The sequence below is a fragment of the Ochotona princeps genome, chromosome 13 (assembly GCF_030435755.1).
Source record: "Ochotona princeps isolate mOchPri1 chromosome 13, mOchPri1.hap1, whole genome shotgun sequence".
NCBI classification, from domain to species: domain Eukaryota; kingdom Metazoa; phylum Chordata; class Mammalia; order Lagomorpha; family Ochotonidae; genus Ochotona; species Ochotona princeps.
In genome coordinates this window covers 44,904,412-44,929,475 of record NC_080844.1, presented here as the reverse complement: position 1 = coordinate 44,929,475, position 25,064 = coordinate 44,904,412, and the positions used below count along the sequence as shown (strand labels likewise).

Sequence of the window (25,064 nt, the reverse complement as noted above, 5' to 3'; positions counted from 1 at the left end):
GGAGGAAGCTCCTGGCTTCAGATCGGCTCAAAACCGGCCGCTGCAGCCACTCATGGAGTGAATCAGTGGACAGAAGATCTTCCTTCCTGTCTGTCCTCCTCTCTGTATATCTGTACTTCCAGTAAAAAAAAAAAGTCACCAAATAAAAAAGATAATAAACAAGAAGTCTATCAGTGTAATGCCAAAATATTGTTGAGAAAAGTAACATTTTTTGGTCCCCTGAGAAAGTCCATTTTTAAAGTGTGTTTTTTTTTCTGACCATATGATTATAAATAAAACAAAGTATATTTGTTTTTTAGGAAATCTTCTGTGCCTCTACTTAAATTCTAGAATTACTATTATAATTTAACAATTATTTTTCATGTCCTCCTTGCTAAATCTAACATCTGTGCCCATCCTGTGTCCACTTCAACCACTTTCCCCTGTCACTATGGCTTGTACACTTTGCTGCTTTTCTGGTGTCTGGAAAGTTTGCAGTAGATTCCAGACTTTGCATTTTACTTTTGTTGGTTGCTAGGTATTTTTGTTTTCTTAAAAAGATTCTGGAGCTTTATCTAAGAGCTGGTGAAATCAGTTCACCGATGTGTGCTGGGCAGGACTCATGTTCAGGGCAGACGCTCAGCCTGGGACTCCTCAGGAGTTGCAGCTCCGCCCTGTGTGCTCTACCTGCCCTCACCCCCAAGGAGTGGCAAGAACCTCGGATCTGGCCGATGGGAACAGACACCGTGCCCAGCGCAGTGTGAGGGTCAGTCATTGTGGTCTCTGATCTTCCTCTGGCTTCAGTTAGCTGCTGTGTATAGGCCCATGCTTTCAAGTCCTCAGGTGAACACTCAGGGAGGACCCTCGGCCAAACCCCCAGGTCATCCTCTCTCCCCGCAGCTCTCTCCTTTCATGGACTGTGTTGCATTCTCTCCAGCAGCCTTCATCTCCCTAGACTCTCGGCAGTGACTCCTGAAGTCATAGTTTCTGCTTGGCTCTCTGGGTTCCCCTCTCTCTGTGTGCCATGGCCTAAAAACTCTTGCAAAGCAGAAAACCACGGCAGCTATTATGCCAGCTTCAGTGGTTTCACAACTCTCAGGGGCCAGTGCTTCAGATACCAGCAACTCGCAAACCATTGCTTGCTAGACTTTGATTTTTGGTTGTTTCAGCAGAGAGGAAACCAGTCTCTCCATGACTCTTTCTTGGCCAGAAACGGAAGCCTGTGTTAAAACATTAAAGTGTATTTTTATCCTAATGGTTATCTGTGTCTTTTGTAGAATTAAAAAATAATTGATTACTTTCCCAAATGAAACCATAGCTTTATTCAACCTGAAAACTATTCCTGGGTAAGCCAACTGCCCTTTGCTTTCATAGCAACCCCATTGCTCAATCTGAGATGTTAGCACAGCGCTGCATCTGAATATAAACCAAGCTGCGCTAAATCACTGTGTGTGTACTCCACAGTGACTGGTAAAGCACAACTGTAGTTCTAGGTACAGCCACTTGAACTAGAGCAGCAGCATTAAATCTCTGCCTCACTCAAGTATGGCCATTCTGTGGTTTGCTTTACAGCTGACACGTCAAAGACATTATGAGGAAGAAGATGAAACTCAAAGGTAAGATTTATAAACACAGGCTCCCTGCTCTTACATTAAGTGTCCCTGAAGACTTCAACCTAAAGTGGATCTCTCTAAGACAAAACCCTGATCATGCATACACCAGTGTCTTCTACTTGGAAACCAATGCGAACTACTACGTGACTTACATGTAAATCTGACAGCAGTGAAATGCAAGCACTCACTGGACAATGCTGAGTGAGTGGAGGAGTGGGAGGGGATGAGGTCCAAAATACGAAGGAGGGACAAATGGGAACTTCCTGTAGCCAAAGAGAAATGACAGGAGTATTTCACACATGTACTGGTATATTAAGAATAAGTGCCCCATAGAAAGAACTTGGATTCAACTCCTATCTGTGACAATTACAACTGCATAACTTTGGGGAAGTCATTTAACATTCCTGTCTTAGTTCCCATACTTCTGCCTCATACGTTTGTTGTAAGAACAAAGTAAAGGGGACTGGCATGGTGGCTCAACTGGTTAGTCCTTTGCCTACAGCACTGGCATCCTCATATAGGCACTGGTTCAAGTCCCAGCTGCTCCATTTCTGATCCAGTTCCCTGCCTATAGCCTGAGAAAGCAGAGGAGGATGGCCCAAGTCCTTGGGTCCCTGTACCCACATGGGAGACCAGGATGAAGTTCTCGATTCCTGGCTTTAGAGCAGCTCAGCTCTGGCCAGGCATCATTGGGGTAATGAACTAGTAGGTGGAAGATCTCCATCCCTCCTTCTCTCTCTGTAAATCAGCTTCTCAAGTAAAAATTAAAAAAAAAAATCTTAAAAAATCAATAAAGTAAGATGTTGCAAAGTGCCTGAATATGTGAGTTCGAGGCAAATGTCTCTGGTGTCACCATCAGCATTGCTGTTAATACATAGAAATGCACCTGCAAAGCAGGAGGAAATGCCCAGTGTGGTGTATCATGGATTGGGGATGGAGTGGGGGTGGAATCTGAGCTGGGTTTTGGAGCACAAACAAAACTTCAAATGAGGGAAATAGGCAGTGCTTCTGTGTCTAGGAAATTGAATGAGCCAAAGTCCATAGAAAAATAAGTTTGAAATATGCTTACGGGAAAAGTTGGGGATCTAGCTGGAATATATGAGCCTGCTGGGTAGTAGAGACTGATGAAACCAAAAAGAAAAGCATTACAGAAATTGGCAATACTTCAGAGTGGCAAATGGGGGAGAAGGAAGTGTCACGTGGGACCCGAATATCAGCTGGACATCCTGTGGTCTGTCCCAAAGCAGCAGTGAACTATACCAAACCGTCTATGCTCACTTATTTTAAAACCAATTCAAAATGCTGCTTGTTATTCTCCCAGAGCACTTAAAAGCCTGCAATTCCTGAGCTTAGAATGAGTTTTAAACATCCCTTTCCTCTCTTGAGCGATTCTTAGCCAGTGTTGGAGTATTTCACTCTCCTTCCTTCTCCATCCCTGTTGCTCCGCGAAGCCCTACAACTCCATCCAAAACCCCAGCCCCTGTTTTTTTTTTTTTTAAAGATTTATTCATCTTTATTATAAAGTCAGATATACAGAGAGGAGGAGAGACAGAGAGGAAGATCCTCCATCGGATGTTTCACTCCCCAAGTGAGCTGCAACGGCCGGTGCTGTGCCGATCCGAGGCCGGGAACCTGGAATCTCCTCCGGGTCTCCCACGCGGGTGCAGGGTCCCAAAGCATTGGGCCGTCCTCAACTGCCTTCCCAGGCCACAAGCAGGGAGCTGGATGGGAAGTGGAGCTGCCGGGACCAGAACCGGCGCCCATATGGGATCCCGGGGCGTTCAAGGCGAGGACTTTAGCCGCTAGGCCATGCCGCCGGGCCCGAGGCCCCGTTTTTTTGTTGCCCTCCCCCTTCCTTCTGCCTCTTCAGTCTCCCTTCCCCTGATTTCGAATCCAAAACCCCAAGCAAGGCAGAGCTCTCAAAGAGGGCAGGCTTACCCGAGCCACCAAAGGCAATATTCTCTTTATGAGTAGATGGTAGAAGTGCTGAGAACAATAACACGGACTAGAGATGAATTGGAGCTAGAGCATCATGACAAGGTGTAGATGGACAAAAGGAAGCTAGATAAATAGGGCAGAGATTTAGTTGGATTTAAGTATCATCCTCAAAGAAGAGGCAGTTGATAATGCCAGAATGAATGGGAAGAAAAATACATAAAAATATGGAGTAACATAGGAGTTCCAGACAGAACTTGAGAAAATAGCTATGTTTCAGGGTGGGAGTTGACAAGAGGATTCACAGAAAGAAAGAGAAGGCCTCATGCAGACCAGTTCCCCCAAGGCTGCCTGGTGTGGGGCTTCTCCGGTTAGCGTGGCTTAAAGCCCTCCCGGTGATCCCAGGCATAGCCAAGGCTGAGAAGCACAGCCTTAATGACTTCTCGATGCCTAATGCAGCCTTGTGGGAAAGCAGTTGTTAAGGAATAAAGTCCCAGATTATTGGCTTTAAAAACCAGAAGCTAAAATATTTGCATTTTGCTGAAGAACCCGTGGCTCAAAGAGATTCATTAATTTTGGGCCGGGAACAAAACATTCAAGTTCCTCCCTCCTACTTGTCTCCTGCTTGCTGCCCTGGATACAAACCCCTGCCTCTCCACCTCTCCCTTCACTTCCCTTGCCCAGCCCCAGTCCTCTGCTGCCCTTGCCTGAGGCGCCCTGCCTTTTGCTCCAAGGCTTTGGGTCTGGGGTGGAAGACTATATTTCTTCTAGGTTCGAGGCTCATTGAAGGTCTGGCTGTCAGAGGACAACTGATGGCTGGACGTGGCGGGGAGGGGCCTCTGCCCTTGGAGCCTCCAGAGTTGAAGATGCCCCCGCTGCTAGCACAGCCCCTTCGTCGAGTCTCCAGCAGCACCCTCCATGCTGTTTACAAAGTGGCGTCGAAGTCTGGGGCTGTGGTGGTGAGTCCTGCCAGAGCTGACGAGGACACAGCGTTTGTGGGAATTCTGTGACTCTGAGAGGCGAAAGGTCAGTTTCTTTTCACTGACAGTGTTCTTGCTGCCCGAGAGTTTATCTCTGAGAATCTTGACTGGCTTCCAGGGCCAGCCTGCACCTCCATTGTTATCTGCAAACACAGGAATGACCCTTGTGGAACGCCAGCTGGGTCAGACAGTGGATCCACTCCCCGTGCGCTGCGATCACGCCCTTCCCCCACAAGCAAAGCTGTGCACCCTTCCCAAACAGCTGGGGGAGGTTGCCGAAGCCATACAACCCTGCTCCTGTCCCTCTCGCCTGCATATATTTTCGTGCTTGTACCCATTTCCCTGTTGTGTCCATTTCATTTTCTCTCTGGCTCCATAAAAACAGCCCTGAGTGTGAACCAGCCTCGGAGCACACCCTGGAGCGTGAATTTCCAGCTGACGCCCCTCTGCCAGCGCTCGTCTTGCCTGGTCCCCACAGTAGCACACAAAACCTCTGACTTGGCACAGGCTCCAGCAGCCCACAGGCATGCTAAAAGTGGATTCAAGTTACACAGGGGATGCCTGCACCTCAGCTGCCACAGTCCTAGCTGGAGGCATGTGTACACAGGGCCTTGCCTTTCCTGGCATTGGCGGCATCACACGTATGCCTGTTGGATGGGCTCCTTCCGCTCTGTTCTCAAGCGTAGCCACCAGGCCCTGCGGGACTCACTTGGTGTGCTGGGCTCCAGGGTGGATTCTCACGACAGACCCTGATAGAACTCCAAGGCCAAGAGCAGCCATCGCTTCCCCAGCCATGTCTGCTTGATTCCTCCAGCTGTCTCTGGGGTGATTCTCCCTGAATGCAAACTATGAGCATTTCCTGTTAAAACATTTGTAATAAATAAATGAATACATCATCTTCCCTTCCCCAGGCAGGTCCGAAAGCAGCCTAGGAGTGACTCTGAGCTAAGGACCGACATGGACCACCCAGCACCAGCCCACTGGCCCAAGGCCAAGGCTGCTTTTGTTTGAATTCCTGTGTGAGTAACTGCTCAAGCTGACGCCAGCCAAACACAGTGAAATATTATTTTTAATATTAAATAAATACATGGTGGGGTGTGTTGATCTTTCCTTTTTTTCCCCTCTCGGCACATTGCAGCATCGCGACCCAGAAGCCGGCTCTTGTATCCACATTTCCTTGGACAGCAGAAGAAAGGCTGACATCCTCTTTGACCTTCCTCATGGAACACTTACCCCCCAGGAGGCAGAAAAGTCCCAGTTGGTGTTGACAGGACCCAGTATGGAGAAAGCTGGGAGCTCAGACGGTAACCAAACTTACAAAGGATCACCGGCCCTTTTTGCTTCATTTTCTGAACTGTGTCCTTTCAACATACAGAAAACACGTGCTTGTTGATATAAAACTCAGAAAATATAGAGGAACAAGAGGACACTAAGGGGATTACCCAGTTAGAGATAATTACTGCTACATTTGGTTGAACATTCTTCTCGGCTTCTACAAGTATTAATAATAATTATATTATACTCAGTATATACCTATTTGATAGAAATGGGCTGAGATTGTATAAGTATACACATATGTTTAAGAGTTTATGTATTTATTTGAAAGGCAGAGTGGCAGAGAGAGGAAAAGACAGGGGCAGAAAGAGATCTCGTATTCACTGATTTACTGCCCGTATGTTTACAACATCCAGGGCTAAGCCAGGCCAAAGCGGGAGCCTGGAATTCCACCTGGGTCTCCCACTTGGGTGGCAGAGCAGGAACCCAGGCACTTGGGCTGTGATGTGCTGGTTGAAGTAGCAGAAATGGCAGAATGGAAGCAGAGGACTCAAGCAAGCCACTCCCATCAGGCTTACTGTGTGCCACAGCACCTGGCCACCACGTATATTTGTTGCAGAGAGTTAATTTTGGGCACCTATTTCATAAGACATACTCTCTGAAAACTCTGCTTGTAAGGGCTGCATAATATCCTATCATGTGAATATGAAATGGTATGCCCCACAAGCCTCTCACTGTTGGATCTTAAGGTTGTTTCTAAGCTTTTGCTGTTAGAAACAATATTCTGGATAATAGTCCTTGCAGTGGCATCTTTAAAAAAAAAGATTTATTTATTTTTATTGGAAATGCAGATTTACAGAGAGAATGAGAGACAGAAAGATTTTCCATCTGCTGGTTCACTCCCCAAAGGGCCACAATGACCGGAGCTGAGCCAATCCGAAGCCAGGAGCCAGGAGCTTCCTCTGGGTCTCCCATGTAGGTGAGGGTCCCCAGGTTTTGGGCCATTATCTACTGCTTTCCCAGGCCACAAGCAAAGAGTTGGATGGGAAGTAAAGCAACTGGGACATGACCTGGAACCCATATGGGATCCTGGCACATGCAAGGCAAGGATTTAACTACTAGGCTACCACACCAGACCCTGCATTGGCACCTTTGCTTACCTCTTTAAATATCTTTTCCAGATAAAGCTTTGGTCACATATTGCCAATCCACGTTCTGTAGTGATTCTCCCAAACTACGTGAAGATGTTTTCCTGCTTGCACCCCTGCCATACTGCATATTATCCTTCAAAAACTATCTGACGCCTTAGGAAACAAAAAAGAGAAACCAACCTTTTCCATGTAATAGGAAAGGCAAGTGACAGAGGAGTTTTGCAAGTTTGAGTTGTGGGCAGCTCCTGTGCTGGGCAGTGAAGAGGGCAGAGCAGACCCTGGCTGTGCTCAGGCAAGTGAGCCAAGCCCCTGCACCAGGCTCAGCCTGTGACCCGGTGACCCAAGTGCTCCAGAGCGAGCGCAGACAGCAACAGCTTCTACCGTGGAGTTTCCCAAAATGTATCCACAATGAGATTTATCAATTTGGTGGAAAACATTGAGGTCAAAGAGGTTTTGGGAGCTACAGTGTAGGCAGAGTTAGCCCAGCTTCTTGACAGCAGGATTTCTCAGAACTCATGCAATGCTCAGGGAGGGGGCAGCCTGCCGAATGCTGAACAGGGCCGCGGCCTGCGGACCTTCCGGAGCTTGCTCAAACACAGCTCCACGCCACTTGTTCCCACAAAGCATCTCAGGCAGGTGGTGCGTGGCGGAAACAGATGCCATAAGAAGGAAATGGGTTTCACAGAAAGTGTCGATAATGGGAACTGGGACAAGAAAAGAAAGGATGGGGGGGGGGGAGAAAAAAAAGAGGTGCAGTAGTGGGGGGGGGAGTGTCAGGAGAAAACCACCATAGGAGAAAGAAGCGAGAAATTGATGCAGAGAGAGAAAACAAATCTAGGGGAATAAGGGAAAGTGGGAAGCAAGAAACTCATCAACAGAGAGGTCCCTCTTTAGTCCCCACTGCCTTTGAGGGTGACCCAGGGCTCCTGTGATGCTTCCTGGAATCCTCTTCACTTCAGGCTACTGCAGTGTCCAGCCTGTCACTCTCCTGAAACATTTTTCTGAAACGCCACCGTCTCCCAGCCTTCTCCTCAGAGGCTACTGTTATTTGGAAGGCATGAGTCCATTTATGAGAGAAATCCAGAACCAAGAAATAACACGGTGATCAACCAAAGAAACCCAGATGCAACCAAGCATCCAATAAGAAATTCCCTAAACATCTCATTACTGTGTCTTTCATGGTCATTGTGGAGCCTGCCGTGGGAGCACAACAGGACATGAACAAAAGGAAACCGAGGCGCTCTACCCCGCCTGGGAAGCCTGGTGCCTTCTAGGGTGGTCAAGGCAAGCCCACGGCTCTGCAACGCCAGCTAGCCTCTTCAGCCCACAGGCCCGCTTCCCAGCAAGCTTCAAGCCCCAGTGCGGTCAGAATAAATTCCTCCAACCTTAAATGCAGTGCATGTGTTTAGTGCAGAAACTCTTGAGAATCCCACAACCAAAAGACACGGGATGATTTAATAGAAACTATTTGTTATTTTTAAGAAGCCTCATTGTATGCTGCAGCACAAACAGGCAGTTGGAAATAAACACACGGTACATTCATCCAGCTCTGAAACTCTCAGAATTCACAGAAACGCGGGGTAGGATTTGAAGCCACTGCATTAAGATTGACAGCACATTTCATTCCAACAGTGATCCTCAACCCCGTAACCTGCAAGAGTCCGTTTTCAGCATTTTTCCCTGCAGCCACTTATCTTAGGTCGTCACTCTGTATTCATGGTCACAGTTGCTTATGGGTTCAATGGGCACATTGGGACTTCAGGTCAACCAATAACATTCTCAGAAATTTTTGTATCTCAGCAAAAGTAAATCAAAATGACTGCAATGATACACCCAGGGTTAGTGAATGGAGTAGATTCTATTCTATCTGAAAGGAAAGAAACTTGACATTTAGCTGACATGGTCAACCCTCTCACAGATAAGAAACCGAGCCTTTACGTTAGAAAGAAATAAGATGTAAGTCATTATTATGGACTTCGAAAATGTTCCATGGGTCAGAGACCCCCAAGGATGGAACCCCCCACATTTGATATTTTCTTGACAATCTTCCAGCTTTCAACAATGGCTGCATTTGTAAGAGCTGACTCATTTTTCAGCCTCTAAAGCAAGGATGGCCAGGCCGGTGTTGCGGCACTGAGAGCTAGGCTGTACCTGTGATGCCTGCATTCCATATTGCAGCACTGGTTCCGGTTCTGTCTGCTGTTTCCAATCCAGCTCCTTGCTAAAGCACCTGGGAAAGCAGCAGAAGACTGCCCAAATGATTGGGTTCCCAGAACTCCCATGGGAGACTCTAACGCACTTCCAAGCTCTGGGCTCCTGACTTTAGACTGACCCAGCTCCTGGTGCCATCTGTGGAGTGAACTAGCTTATGGAAGACCCCTTTCTCTCTCTGTCTTTCCATCACTCTGCCTTTCAAATAAATAATTATTAAATTCTCTTTAAAATATTATTGGAGAGACAGTGAGCTTGCGTTCATCTGCATCTGCTCCTTTACCTTGAAATGCCTGCAAAGGCCTGAAGTGGGCCAGGCTCGAAGTGGAAGATGAAAATTCAATTCAGGTCTCCTGTTGGATGGTAGGAGCACAAGTACTGGGGCTGCCACTGCTGCCTCCTGGGCCTACACTAGCAGGAAGCTGGAGTTATGAGCCAGAGACAGCTACCAAATACCACAGGTTCTTCAATATAACCACTAGGCTAAATGCTCATGCCAGGTTTTGCTTTTTTAAAATCTATTTTATTTGAGGGGGAGAAGGAGAGAGAGGGGAAGAAAGGTAGTAGGGGCAGGGAAGCAGAGAGAGGAGAGAGCGAGAGGGGAGAGGGAAGAGAGAGACGGAGAGAGGGAAGAGAGAGACGGGGGGATGGAGAGAGTGTGGGAGATAGAGCTCCCATCTGCTCATTCACTTGTCAAACACCCAGGAAATGGGAACTCAATCCAGGTCTCTTATGTTGCTGGCAGGGATCCAAGTACTGAAGACATCACCTGCTGCCTCTGAGGCTGCCCACAGCAGGAAGCTGGAGTTGGGAAGGGGAGCACAGGAAGGAAACAGAACGGGGGTTTATATCAACAACTGTCTGTCAGTGGGGATGGTAGAGAAGTCAAATTCCTGTCTTCACAAGACCCTACCTCCCTTACTTGGCCCCTCACTTCTGTATCTTCCATCTGCATCATGGGATCTCAGGCATCCCTTGTGCGTGCCTAGTGAGCAAATTACCCAAGACCTCAGGCAGAGAAAGGCAAGTTGGTTTCATCTCCAGCACTAGCTGGAACTTGTTGATTGCTTGGAACACTGAATTTTAAAAATAAAAGCTGGGGAGTAGAGTGAGGTAGGCATTTCATACAGCTATTAAGACAGTGCTTGGAGGCCCAGCGTGGTAGCCTAGAGGCTAAAGTCCTTGCCTTGAATGTGCCAGGATCCTATATGGGTGCCAGTTTGTGTCCCGGCTGCTTTACTTCCCATATAGCTCCCTGCTTGTGGCCTGGGAAATCAGTAGATAATGACCCAAATCCTTGGGACTCTGCACCTGCATGGGAGACCTGGAAGAAGCTCCTGGTTCCTGGCTTTGGATTGGCTCAACTCTGACCACTGCAACTACCTGGGGAGTGAACCAGCAGACAGAAGACCTTTGTCTCTCCGTCTCTGTAAATCTGAATTTCCAATAAAATAAATAAATCTTTAAAACTCTCTCTCTCTCTCTCTCTCTCTCTCTCTCTCTCTCTCTCTGTCTCTCTCTCTCTCACAGCTCTTGGCTTCAAATCAGCCCAGCTCTGCCTATTGAGGCAATGTGGGGGGTGAACCAATGGACAGAGGATCTGTCTCTGTGTCTCCTTCTCCTTCTATAACCCCACCTTTCCAGTAAAAAAAAAAAAAAATCAATAAATCTGAAAGAAACAGAGAGAGAGAGAGAAAGAAGGAAAGAAGGAAAGAAAGAAAGAAAGAACGAATCAATGAAAGAAAAAGGGAGAAAGAGAAAGAAAGAAAGGTAGAAAGAAAGAAAAAGTAGTTCATGAATGCATTAATCTGGGCTGGGGAAACTTCTTTTATTTTTTTTTTAAGTTTATTTTTATTGAAAGATTTACAGAGAGACAGAAAGAGCTTCTGTTTGCTGGTTCACTCCTGAGGTGGCTGCAATGGCTAGAGCTAAGCCAATCCAAAGCCAAGACCTAGGAGCCTCTTCTGGTTTCCCACATGGGTGCAGGGTATCAAGGCTTTGGGCCATCCTTGACTGCTTTCCCAGGCTACAAGCAGGGAGCTGGATGGGAAGTGGAGCAGCCAGGATTAGAACCAACACCCATATGGGATCCCGGCGCATTCTAGGCGAAGACTTTAGCCACTAAGCTACAGTGCTGGGTCCATGTGGAAACTTCTAAAGGGATCTCGGGATATTACCTTGCATGCCCACAGGGTAAGCTTTCTAGTTTCCCAAGTCACTTTGATCACACTAACTCTAAGAGATTGATAACTTCATGAGAAAGGAAGAGAAGGAGTCATCCTCCCTTTTAGTAAAGAACAAAAGTAAGTGAGTGTTCAATGTCACACTGCAAGGAAGGAATGGGACAACAACAAAAGCCAAGTCTAAAACCCTTAAGTTTTAAATGAGTCTGCGTTTGCCCTGATGCCCTTGTGCCTGTTGTATTGGGATATGGCAGAAAGGTCCAGGAATCACTGGGGAAAAATGGCCTTTCTCACATTTTTAAAGGGAATAGTTATATACATATATATAAAAAACCAAGGCCCCTTAGAAAGTAGAATGTAGTCTTTGCATGCATTTTATGCAAAAAGATTGACGATATTGTCCTATGGCAATGGCCATTCTGGCCAGCCTCACTGCAGGTGGGCTTTCCCTGTCTCTGCTCTGCTGGGGGATGTGGACAAGAGGTGCTACCTGTTGTCCTCTGCCTCATATCTCTTCAGTTTTCCTCTTTCTCCACTCCTTCCCCTTTGTTTTCTTGGTCTTCATTTGTTTTGGTAAAGTCACTACTTTTCCAGCACCCAAAGGAACTTTGTTTGCAAGATTAGTGCAAGGCCTAGGGCCGCCCTCAGGGCTGCAGTGTGGAAAATGTTGGGAAGAGGCTGAGTCACTCTTGTTGGGTAAGAGTGGACCTGCAGCTGAACCACTCTGTCTTAAGGTGCCTACCAGTGCATCTGTCAGGCTGCAGTGAAAAAATATTGTAGGGTAGGTGGGTTAAAACTAGTTCTGGGGCTGGAGGTCTGAGGTCTGAAGTCTAGTGTGGTCAGCTTCTGGTGAGGGCTCTCCCCCTGGCTGGCAGGCGGTTGCCTTCTCACTGTGTCCTTACATGGCAGAGAAGAAGGTTGTGTAGTATCTCTCCTTTTAAGGATAATAATCCCATCAGGATGTCTACCCTAATGATCTCATCTAAGATTAATCACCTCCCCAAGGGCCCATTTCCAAATACTATCACGTTGGGAGTTGGGGCTTCCACAGATGAATTCTTAAAAGACAAATTCAGTACCCAGCAATCAGGGTAATAAAATTGTAAGTGACAGAAGCTCCAACTCAAAAGGACTTAAACAAAGAGCATCTACTGGTCCAGATAAATTAAGACAAGCTCTAGGAATAGTTGGTCCTGAATAGGGTCAGGTACAATTCAAACATGTTACCAATGACTGTGATGTCCACAGTATTGCCTTCACACAAAGACTGTTTTATTCTTCACTGTAGCATGTCTGAGATTTTGTGTTTTGCAGTTTGTCTCCAGTGAATATATCTCATTTGTGGCAGTCAGTGTGTCACAGGCCCATTCCCAAGTAGATCACTATGGCTTGGGTAATGGGCTTCACTATGCATTTCAACCAATCACAAAGTCAAACCATCCAAATTCCATAGCAACTTCATTAACTGGAAAAGCAAGGATAAGAGATGATAGGAGGAAACTGTGCGACCCAATACAATATCTTCTTTCAAGTCATCTACTTTAGGGGCCAGCATTGTGCATTAAGATGCCACTTGTAATGCCAGCATCTCATATTGGACTTGTAATGCCAGCATCCCATATTGGAGTGCTAATTTGGGTCCCAGCTGCTCCACCAGTGATCCAACTTCCTGCTAAGGTGTCTGGGAAGCCAGTGAAGGATGCTGGCTTAAGTACTCAGTTCCTTGCTATCCAGGTGGGAGACTAGGTTTGAAATCTAGGCTTCTGGCTTTGCCTGGTACAGATCTGGTTGTTTGACCAATTAGGGAGTGAATCAGTATATGGAAGCACTCGCACTCTCTCTCTCTTTCTCTCTCTCTCACACACACACACACACACACACCCTGCTTCTGAAATAAGTAAGTAAATCTTCAGAAAAAGTCTACTTTAAGTTGTTTACTATTGAGTATTCCCTTAAAATGTTAGAAAGTAACAGCAGCTTAAAAAACAAATTTCCAGGCCCAGCGGCGTGGCCTAGCGACTAAAGTCCTCACCTTGAACGCCCCGGAATCCCATATGGGCGCCGGTTCTAATCCCGGCTGCTCCACTTCCCATCCAGCTCCCTGCTTGTAGCCTGGGAAAGCAGTCGAGGACGGCCCAATGCATTGGGACACTGCACCCGAGTGGGAGACCTGGAGGCGGTTCCTGGTTCCGGCATCGGATTGGCGCGCACCGGCCCATTGTGGCTCACTTGGGGAGTGAATCATCGGACAGAAGATCTTCCTCTCTGTCTCTCCTCCTCTCTGTATATCTGACTTTAATAAAAATAAATCTTAAAAAAAAAAAACCCACAAATTTCCATTGTCCTAACCCATCCAATTTGTCGCATCTGCTTGTGGCTGCCTGAGCTGCCTAACACACTGATTTGGGTCCCCTGTAGTCCCTCATGACTTTAGATTGTTAATGAGCACAGCTCTATTCATACAGACACTGCCACTTCGTATGCCTGCAGCGGGTAAGACCCATGGGCAGCTTCAGTTGACCTGGTCTAGCTGGTCACCTGTCTGAGCTGTGGTGGACATCCTGGAAAATGGCAATGAAAGGTTGGGCTTCTCAGAAAACAGAAGGCTGTCAGTCTCAACATTTGTACCCCTCTTATGGCAACATAAAGCAAGCCCTTGGCCCCCAAAGCCATATTTGGGGCTTAACCGGGCTGCGCTGCATCTGAATCAGGTCCTCTTGCAGATCTTGGAAGAGCCATCTTTACTCTTCTTTCATATGGAGATTGGCAATGAGTCGTGACAGCCTGGCAGGACTCACATTTTACTTAGAGTATTTACTGTGACTTACGTCCCTACATCTATTTGCAAATGACATTGGAATATGTTTAGCTTAAAAACTGATAGTATAGGGCCCGGCGGCATGGCCTAGCGACTAAAGTCCTCACCTTGAAAGCACCGGGATCCCATATGGGCGCCGGTTCTAATCCCGGCAGCGCCACTTCCCATCCAGCTCCCTGCTTGTGGCCTGGGAAAGCAGTTGAGGACGGCCCAATGCATTGGGACACCGCACCCGCGTGGGAGACCCGGAAGAGGTTCCAGGTTCCCGGCTTTGGATCGGCGCGTACCGGCCCGTTGCGGCTCACTTGGGGAGTGAATCATCGGATGGAAGATCTTCCTCTCTGTCTCTCCTCCTCTGTATATCTAACTGTAATAAAATGAATAAATCTTAAAAAAAAAAAAAAACTGATAGTATAGGGCTCGGCAGCGTGGCCTAGTGGCTAAGGTCCTCGCCTTGATCCCATATGGCTGCTGGTTCTAATCCCGGCAGCTCCACTTCCTCTCTATCTCTCCTCCTCTCAGTATATCTGACTTTGTAATAAAAATAAAATAAATCTTTAAAAAAAAAACTGATAGTATATTATGCTAAGTGAAATAAACCAGTCTCATATGCAAAAAATACTGTAAGATTCCAATTATATAAGGTTCCTAGAATTATCAAATCCAGAGACAGAATGGTGGCTGTTAGGGGCCAGTGAGAGTGCAGGTGTTAAACACGGTTTCAGTTTGTAAGATGAAGAGCTCTGGGGACAGGTGGATGATGGTGAATGTTCTTAATGCTACTTGGGAAAACGGCTCAATGATAGCTTTATGTTTTGTGAATTTTGCCACACTTCAAAATTAGAAGTCATGTGTTACATTTCCGTTTGGCTTTCCATCTACCATCATATTTCTTAAGACATTCTTTTCTAGTTCTATATAAATATCTCAATTTGACAGCAAATAAGATGATTTTTTTGTGTGTTCAGCCCCAGGCTTAAAGATTTTTTAAGGATTAAATTTAGATCTGTTGAAGCATTCTGGATTGTTTTCTTGATTTACTGTGTGTTATTTTTCTTCTAAAATCTTTCCATTTTTATCTTTTTTATATGAAATTCTTTCATATCTGTTTCTTTTCCACAAATGGATTACTTCAGTGGCTGTTAGAGTTACCATCATCATATGTTCCCTTGAAAGGGTCAGAACAGCCCAGCCGCATGTGGGGAAAGATATAGCAAAAGCCAAACTCAGCCACTTCCCGCAACTGCACCCGAGCCTTCCTCAGAACTCAGCGGTCAGCTCGGCTGCCAGGCTGTGTAGGAAGGTGATTTCATCCGGGCGTCATCACTGCCTCCCTGGGAAGGCTGGGACACATCATCATCCCAGACACGGGGGCCCTGCGGCGAGCTCAATAACTTGTTCAAACCTCACAGCTGATGTTCTTGCCTGCAAAGCATGGGGAGGTCTCTGCACCATTCTGTCCCATTCAGTCTTTCCCTTCCACTCCAAAGCTTAGGAGTGGAAAGCTTAGACTCAGCTGCAACCTCCTGGAACACTAGCTGTCATTGATGGGAGTATTGAAAAGCCTGTTAGGAAGGGCTTGGTCAGAGTAGAGACATTGTGGCTTCCTGGCTCACCTCCTACCGGCTCCCCTTCCATCCATCCACCTCCTCTGGTACTCCAAGTTCCCTGCTGTCACACCACAACCAATCCAAACGATACTTGGATTCCTTCCCTGGGCCAACTCAAATTATTTTCTTTCCTTTGTTTAAGAACAGTCAGCATGGTGGTTTCCAAAAGTAAAGGGACTTTGGCCACAGAAGGAAGATAGGTCAACTGAACTGCAACTGGAAATGACTAAAGCACCAGAGTGGAGGTTCCGGCTGAGTGAGGAGCCTCTGTCTCATTTAGCTGCCTAAGTGAGAGCTGAGCCAGCTTCAGTCTACACCCCACCTGCACAGCCACTGCCCTCCCGGGGAAGCAGAACCCTCACACTCTCCTCCTTCTCAGGCCAACAGGGCTCAAAGGAGCCAGCTGGACCATCGTGCCCTAGGAAGGTCACAACCTTCACACTCCTCCAGGGCTCGGATACCAGCACCAAGTGCCTCACCTGGAACCTGGTGTCCATCTGCCCTGCTGAGAGGCGAGGAAAACTGTTGTATTGGTGAGAAGAACTTGGCAGGAGCTCAGTCTTCAAGGCCACCCCCACAAATAAGGTGAAGGAAGGCTCCAGAATGTGCTTAGATTCTGGCATTGCCCACTACCAGCGGCAAGACCCCAGGCTGGGCAAACTGCTCAGCACTCCCAACTCCCACTTCTCTCCTACAGGGTCAGGGGATGGGGTGGTAATCAGATCCAGCATCGCACCGCTCCCCACAAACCCTGGCAGCAGGCAACGGCCCTGCAAGCAAGAAGTCAATACCCCAGTACAGGTGAAGTAGTCTTTGAATCCTGGCCTGCTGTGGCTCTTCCCTCTCCCTGCTCTGCGGCTACAGCGGTTACAGTGCTATGGGAGCAATGTTCTCACATTGTCTTCTACCATTCCCAGGTCGTGTATTTGAAGAGACCCAAACAGCCCTAAGTAAACAGCTGTTTGAATTGAATACACGAATGCCCATGTTAGTAAAAGCAAAGGAAATTATTTGAATCTGAGAGACAGTAAAAGCCCTTATACCAGAGGCTAATAGATTAATTCTTTGGGACAATCAGTTAGTTAATATTTACTGAGTGGTCACAAGATACTGGGACCCACTCATTTAGTTCTAGCATTCTGGATGCCTGGAGGGGATGAAGAAGGCAGGATGAGGAGACTGGAGAAATGGAGAAATTGGTGTAAAATATTTTTAAATTATAATTTGCAACATTATCGTGTCATTTCCAGATCATTTGTAATCCTCAAACTTGGATAAAAGTTTTATTATTAGATTAATTATAAATTATAACTTTAATAACTAGTAGCTATTGTGATGTGAAAATATGTCTCCTGTTCTATCCCCAGATCCTGGTTACATGAATACTTAACATCATCTCGCCAAACTAGTGATTTTAAATGCTAAATGAAAAAGGCGAAGGCTTTTACTGGATGACTGCGACAGCCAGAAGGAAGCTGAAAGGGAAGTACCATCCCCGGGACCAGAGGACAAGGGTCCTGGGAGCAAGAGATCCTGTCTTGAAGGTGATTTGTGCTGTTTGACTCAGCGTCATTCATTGGGCTGAAGAAGGGGACACGCAGCTCCAGTAGGAATCCCAGGGTGGGGGGCACGTGCAGTTAGTTGAGGGTGACACCGGCTTTCCTGGGAATACTTGATGCTGCCAGTGCTGGAGATGGCTAAGTGGAGTGGGTGGAGACGGCAGATCCAGGGCCGAGAATCCCTCAGCATCGGCACCTGCAGGTTGAGGCAGGTTCGAGAACAGGCAGGTTGAAGCAGGTGGGATCGCAGCTGTCATGGTGAGAAAGGGCTCCTAGGAGCAAGTTCCTGAACACAAATCCTCCAAATGAGCACTAAAATGGGAGTGAGAGGACTCTGGGGATCTCACTCCCTGCAGTCATCCAGAGCCATTAAGTGGATTGATACGGAAAGAGGACTTGTGGAGGCAGCCTTGGAAGTGCCTCCCAGCATGTTTGAATCCCAGCCTGTCACAGGCTGAGTGATCTTGGTAAAGTATTTAATCTTCCAGCTTCTACTACCTCATCTGTAAAGTGGGGACAACAACAACAGCACCCACCTCCCCCCTGCTGGAGGATTAAATGACTTGAGTGTCACATACTAAGCACCATGCCCAGCGCCTAGAAAGTACTCAACAGCAGGCAGAGACAATTATTGCTGCGTGTGTAGAGTCCAGAGCTGCCACCTTGGATGTGTGAGCGCCTCAAGGGCAGGCTTTACGGTTGTAAGCATTCATGGAGCTACTTAGATCATCATCGTTACAGTTGTTCATGAAATCATGCTCAGCTATTTTGGTTCCAGTGGTGGCTAATACCTGATACCAAGCTCTGTGGGCCAGGAACCAACTCTTCCAAGATTTGTCCACTGACAAAGAGATCATTGAGGCACTGTCACACAAAGTAGCTGTCTCCTGGGCCACCCCTGTGCCCATCCCACGTTCTTACACTACTACCTTGGCCTGGCCCGGCCCTGGGATGCTGCAGCCATTTGGGGGAGTGAAAGGGCTGTTGGAAGAACTTCTGTCTCTCTTTGTCTCTCCCTTCCTTTGTTTAACACTGCCTTTTAGACAAATCTTAAAAAAAATTCTTCAGTTTCAGAATTGAAAAGAGAATAAATGAAGGCATTTTTCTCAGAAACATGCTCCAGGATTCACTTTTTTTTTGAATAAAGGTTTAGGAGACAGAGTTTCCCCATTTAAGTTACAAGGTGTTCAAAACTGACATTCTGCTCTCTCAGGACCAAGTGTTCTGGTCAGAGCCAACTTGGGCCATCTTCTCAACCCACAGGCATTCCGCACTTTGTCACTCTGAGTAGGGTTTGCTGCACAGTCAGAGACTTTGAGAGAAAAGTTCTTCAAAAGCATGTAGGGCCACCAGCCTCTGATATCTGAATGCCTGAATCCCAGGTTCCCAGGTAGCCCAAGCTATACCAGATAACACAGCTGAATTTTCAAAGCAAACATTCCTGTGCTTGGTCATGATAGTTATTTGCTTAGCAAGCTCTCTTTACATGAATGGCATTTTTAAGAAAGATTTATTTATTTATCTGAAAGTCAGAGTTATGAAGAGAGAGGTAGGAACAGAAAAAGAGAGATCTTTCATCTGTAGGTTCAGTCCCTAGATGGCCATATGGCCAGGGCTGAGTCAGGAAGTTTCTCTAAGTCTCCCATGTGGGTAACAGGAGCCCAGGCATTTGAGCCATCTTGTGCTGTTTTCACAGGTTCATTAGCAGGGAGCTGGATGGAAAGCAGAGCAGCCAGGATTCAAACAGGTGCCCATATATGGGATGTCAGTGTCATAGGCTGCAGCTTTATCTACTATGCCACAATACCAGCCCCAACAGTTATTATTAGCTTGCAATAGCTACAGTTTATTCCCTTTGTATCAAGGGATTCCAAGTTATCAGTAACCAAATGATTGCTATTTCTTTTTTTAAAATTTTAGAAATGGAGGTAAAAATGTGTTTATACCCCATGGATCTAGCCTCCTCGTCCCTGTGTCCATGCTAACAGTGGCTTCCACTTCTGTAATAGCTAACACTTCGGGCATTACTCCATGCCATGCTTCTAATGATTTGCATGTGGAATCGAGAAAATGTCATAGTTTAAATAACTTCCCTTAATTGTTCTCCTGTAGGGGCCCAGGACATGATAGCACATCAGCAAAGTAAGGAATCTAAACACCATCTAGTCCAATCCCCAATTTTCTAGCTGAGTCCTAGAGAGGGCTTGGGCTTCACTGAAGACCACACAGCTACCAGGAGCAGCCAGACAGTATCCTGAGTACCTGAGGCAACAAGCTGCTATTCACAGCCAAGATCCAGTAAAGGGAGCTTAGGAATCTGAATTTGGGGGGGGGGGGAGTAATAATTTGCCTCATCAGTAATTCAGAACTGTTGAAGTATCAAAACCTCTTGAGCAGGACCCTCGGAGTATGTCCCATATTGGGGTCCCTGGGATGGCATAGAGTGGCTGTCCTCCATCCCAGGGTACAGAGACGGTTGGGAGGCTGGGTGTGGCTTCTCCCCATATCTCTCCCTTTCCCCCAGATACAGGAAGGAAAAAAAGAGAATGTGGAAATAAGGGTGTCACGAACCTTCCTGTACACCCTAATCAACTATATAAAAATCATCAAAAAGAAAATAATCTTATAAAAAAAAGAAATTGCTTCATATTTCTCTACATGTGGATAATAATTTGCCAGAAGGTGCCAAAATCACCATTCTATTTTTACTACTTAAAAAAAATCAGGAAGTGTTAAGAGGTAGGGCCAGCACTGTGGCATCTAGGCTAAGCCTCCACCTACAATCCTGGCAGCCCACATAGGTGCCAGTTTGTGTCCTGGCTGCTCCATATCTGATTCAGATCTCTGCTTATAACCTGGGATGGCAGCAGAGGATGGCTCAACTCTTCTTGGCTCTGTATTCACATGGGCGACCCGGAAGAAACTCTTAACTCCTGGCTTCAGATTGGCCTAGCTCTGGATGTTGTGGCCATTTGAGGAGTGAACCAGAAGATGGAAAATCTCTCTCTCTCTAACTCTTTTGACAAAACAAATAATTTGCTTTTAAAAAAGTTTTGAGAGGCATAAACACACACACACACGCACACACACACACACACACGTGTGAGAGTGAGACAAAAGGAAGCAGATAAAAAGCACTCCTGTTCCCTGGTTCATTCCTCCAATGGCTGGAGTGGGACTGGGCCAGGCAAAGGTGCTGAGTTGGGAACTCAATCCAGATCAACCCTATGTGTGAGAGGAACCCAGTGATTTAAGTCATCACTACTGCCCCCCAGCATCGGTACTAGTCAGAGAGTCACCCAACACCAGACATTGGCATTCTCATCCAAATCTTAACTGCTAAGCTAAGTGCTTATTCCTCCCCACCCGCTTCTAAATCTTTAGTAATAAGTCTGGGAAATGGAAAGAGATGACCCAAATGCCTAAAATGGAAATTCAAAGAAGGACTTCTTTTTTACAAGGAAATTATCATAGCTGCATGTATTAGGGGAAAACACTGAAGACTGAATTTTAGTTAGGTTAGGGGTGAAATTTTCCCTAATTGTCTGAACTTTGCTGCACTTTAGCAGCTGCAAAGATAGTGTGTGGGTGTCAGAGTCACACCCACCCAGGGCTTGGTCCTCCATCACAACCGTGGGAGCTTGTGCCTGTTGCTCAACCAGCCACATCTGTGCTGTCTTCCACATGGGAGCACTTATCTCACAAGCCATGGAGGTTTCAACCAAGATTCTGCACTTGGGATAAATTTACAAAGTGCTAGGCATATAAGTATGTACATGTGTGCATGCATGTGTGTAGATGAGGAATTGGGCTGTTGAAGGCCTGTTTTAGAAAGTAGAGGATTTGTCAACAATTATACTAATTGTAAACCAAACATAAAACCAGACATGTATGGAAGTGAGAAACAGAAAAAGAAGTTTCAAGGCTGCTAAGAACCATCTGTATTGGGACTAGCATGATGGATCAGGGGCTAAAATTCTCACCTTGCACACACCGGGATCCCATAGGGTGCTGGTTCATGTGTTTGCTGCTCCACTTCTCATCCAGCTCCCTGCTTGTAGCCTGGGAAATTAGTAGAGGTTGGCCAAAAGCCTTAAGACCCTGCACCCTCATGGGAGACCTGGAAGAAGCTCCTGACTCCAGATCAGCTCAGCTCTAGCTGTCCCAGACATTTGGGGAGTGAACCAGCAGATGGAAGATCTTTCTGTTTCTCCTTCTCTCCATTGCCTTTCCAATATGAATAATTCTTTTTAAAGATGTGTATTAAGTACTTCCTATTTATGCATTCAGTGTCCTCTGCCACACCAGTGTTCAGGACTTAAGAATGGTCCTTGTCCCCAAAAAGCCAATAATCCAAAAACAAATTAATTCACTTATAAAAGAGACAGTTCTGCTGCAAAGGAACTGCTGCTGGTGGAGCCACGGAAAGAAAGTTCCTCCGGAGGCCAGACACTCCGGTTGCTGTGGGCAGGAAAAGACAGGGGGACATACCTTGAAAGCACCAGTCCTTTGACTGCATGACAGGCACTTGTGAATGTCTGAGACTGTTGGTTTTGTCAAAAAGATAGCGGTGAAAAAATGGCCAGATTCTCAGAAACCACAGAAAATCCCCCAAGAAGACCTGGTAGCCTTCCTGCCCTCGTGCCTGGGGGAAGGGCAGGGGCATTCACTGCATCCTCCTGCTTTCCTTATTGGGCCTGAGCATCACAGACACGGGGGCTACTCATCCAGATCCGCTGTAAGCTCCATTTCTTTCTTTTCCCAGCAGATCCCTGGAGAGATGTCCTTTTAACCTCTGTGTCTGTTAAATGCCTGTTGGAGCCCATTGGGCGGCTGGCTGGATTTCCTTAGGATAGGCCTGTTGGGGTTGGCCTAAAGCCTCCTAAGGCAAATCCTCTAGGTTGGGGAAACATGACTACTCCCACAGGTATTCCCCTGACAAAGCCCAGCAGCCCTCCCACAGAGGGTTAATAGTCCCCCCATTTGCTGCCATCCTCCCCTCCCCAGCTTGCTGCCAGAGATCAGCTAATCTGATAATTACGGCAACAAACACAGTTTAGACAAACAAGACCTGACCCTGAGGGTTTGGAATGAAAACATTTACTCTCTCCCTCCCCAGAGAGACAGTGCCTGGAGCACACACACAGAAGGACACTGGGAAAACAGGCTTGCGCTGGAGCAACAGGGTGAGAACATCTGTGTTCAGGCGCAGCTTAGGAAGATAAAGTTAATGGGGAGAAGCAGGCGGGAGGGTTGGGGCAGGGGTGCCGGCCCAGGGCCTGCATGTTTGCAGCAGATGGAAGATGTACCCATCCCTGGAGATGTAAGCGGATTGTAATTGATTTTGCAACAGGGACAGAGTGAGTGAAAAGGTGAAGGAAGGATTCCAGGGAAAACCTGGGAGTGGCCAAGTAGGACAAACTGCTCCAACCCTAGAGCAGGGTTCATTCCTGGGAGTTGGAGAGGGAGGGACCCCCTCAGCGGTCCGTGATGCTCTCAGTTTCCTCTCTTCTGCCTTGGAGACCCAAGCGAGTTCCTGCCACGGACTTTGGCTGGTCATCCTTTGACCACCTCCAGTTTGGTTTCTAAGCTGAATATGTCCTTTCGCTGCCCCTGCTGCCTCAAAACGTGACCATTTTTTTTTTTTCTCTTTTACTTAGGCAAAACAGCTTGCTGGGTGCCATCATTCTGGGTTGTTTAAGCCAGGGATCCTGACTTTGGTTTGTTTCCACCCGGAATCCCAGCCGGGACTCTCCTCTCCATCCTCACATCTTGTCCACACATCAGTGCTCTGGTGGCCAGCGATCTTCCTGTTTGACAGCTGCTGGTGGTGTGTTAGACACTCCTTTGAACTCTGCAGATGACCTCCAGGCATTCAAACCCTTGGGGGATTTGCAGATCCTAAGTATGGTTGGCACCAGGCTAAGAGGTCTCATCCAGGTGATGGATGAGAGGCTCAAGGCTGGAGATGAATTCCATAAGCTGAAAGACAGCCTCAGATCAATAAGAGAGGATGCCCGAGGAACCACGCAAAGCATCGCAATTTAGATCCGGTGTCAGTTACATGAGTATTGAAAGGTGAAACCCACAACATAGCAGTGTGTGTAAAAACAAACCAGAATCATCTGGCTTTACGGTCAGTTTTATAGGCAACAAAACTGAATCTATCTTAAACAGTGAATATAGTTGTAGTAGGAGCTATTAAGTGTATTGCAAGCACACTAATCCTTTATCATATTCTTAACAAGGGAAAGGATAGTGTAGGACTGGACATAAGTTTTTCTTCTTTTTAAGAAGTGTAACTGTTGGCTGACCAAGAATACAGAATCCAGTAGGCTGTGCACAGCAATTTTATTTGTTTGTATTTCAATTTAACTACAAGCTCAAGTTCTCTGTTACAATTTATATAGGGTCCACCTTGGCAATTGTGAGTGGCTCCCATGCTGTGTCCATGTGGTCCCACATGCCCGTGTGTTTTGAATCCTATGCAGGATCACCAGTTGACCCTCAGGAGGTCTGTGCAGAGCCCCCACTTTCAAAGAGGGATACTTCCTTCCAAAAAGGCCAGTCTTCTGAACCTCACACACCACACGTCCATCCACTCCTTCACTGAACATCTACAACGTGCCACATACTACTCCAGGAACTAGGGGGATTTACCTGTGAACCAGCCGAGGCCTTTCTCCTCATCAAGCTAAAGTTGTCAGGGAGGTCGGGATGGAAAATTTCAACAAAACTGTCAGACAAGCAGGTAGGAAAAGTCACCGGGTACCTGAGACGCCTTCTGTGCAGACTGTTCCCTCTGCTTCCCAAGGCAGCTCAGGTTCCACTTTCCCCTTGGAGGCAGACAGCCCCTGTGAGCCTTGTAGAACATCATTTAGCACTGGCTGCTCTCTAATTGTTTTCCTAATGCTAATTTGATCTCCCCAGCTGACTCCTGGAAATCGTTGGCTGCTGGGATCTGCCTTCACCTGAAACACATTCAGTCAGGCTCCAGCTAGGATCCTTCTTTACAGGGAACTGCAAAGCACAGTTCAAACAGGACTTGAAGTTTTAAGCTGATGGCCAGATAGCAAGAGAACTTCCACCAGTGCCTTGCCTCACCAACGCCCCCCTTCAACTCCCAATAAGAATGTCAAGTTAGGACAATAGTTTGTTTATTTGTTGAACTTACATCCTCCAAAGAGTCCAAGCCTCTGTAAGGAGATCTTTAAAACAACAAACATACCTTAAACGGAGTAGGAGCCAGATTAGAGGGGGCAGCGGGAGGGAGACGTCCAGCTCAAAGATGGGGGAAGGCAGGAACAGACAATGGCCAAGTCAGAAGGATACCGAGTCTAAAATTTAGCTCAAGCAACCCTCTTCTGGCACCTCTCTAAAATAAAGGCAGGTGGAGGAAAAAAAAAAAACCAGTTTAAATGGCCATCAGCAGAAGATTGTGAGCTGATAACGTGCAAAGAACAAGAGTCTGAGTAGGGAAAGCTGCAAACCCCAGCACAGAAAGACAGGCCACTACATTCTGTGAGAAGCGAGTCTTGGCGCCACCCTGATAATAAAAATGAGACATATATGGGTTGAAAAATGCATATGAGGATTTAAGCCAGCTTGTTAAGCTGCACGTTTCTGGAGATGGTAATAGGTGATGGGGTTGGGGTTGGAGACACGTGGTGGGGTTTAATAACTTATTCTTACTTCATACACTTCTGAAATGCATGTAATTGTATTTTTTTTTTAGAACAAGCACTTACTG

General features: G+C 46.8%; 1 long non-coding RNA gene across 2 annotated transcripts in view; it reads left to right on the top strand.

Annotated features, from left to right (window-relative positions):
* The window catches only part of LOC131481691 (uncharacterized), a 35,195-nt gene extending 10,529 nt beyond the window's left edge, over positions 1-24,666 (top strand). Inside the window, exons 2-5 of one of the 2 annotated variants that reach the window (XR_009246511.1) lie at positions 1,552-1,595; positions 4,332-4,553; positions 17,123-17,299; positions 22,975-24,666. This is a non-coding gene — a long non-coding RNA (uncharacterized LOC131481691). Of the gene's footprint in view, positions 1-1,551; positions 1,596-4,331; positions 4,554-5,422; positions 5,608-17,122; positions 17,300-22,974 lie in introns of those variants that run through there. The other variant, XR_009246510.1, reaches the window with a different exon arrangement.
* Positions 24,667-25,064: the final 398 nt, after the last annotated feature.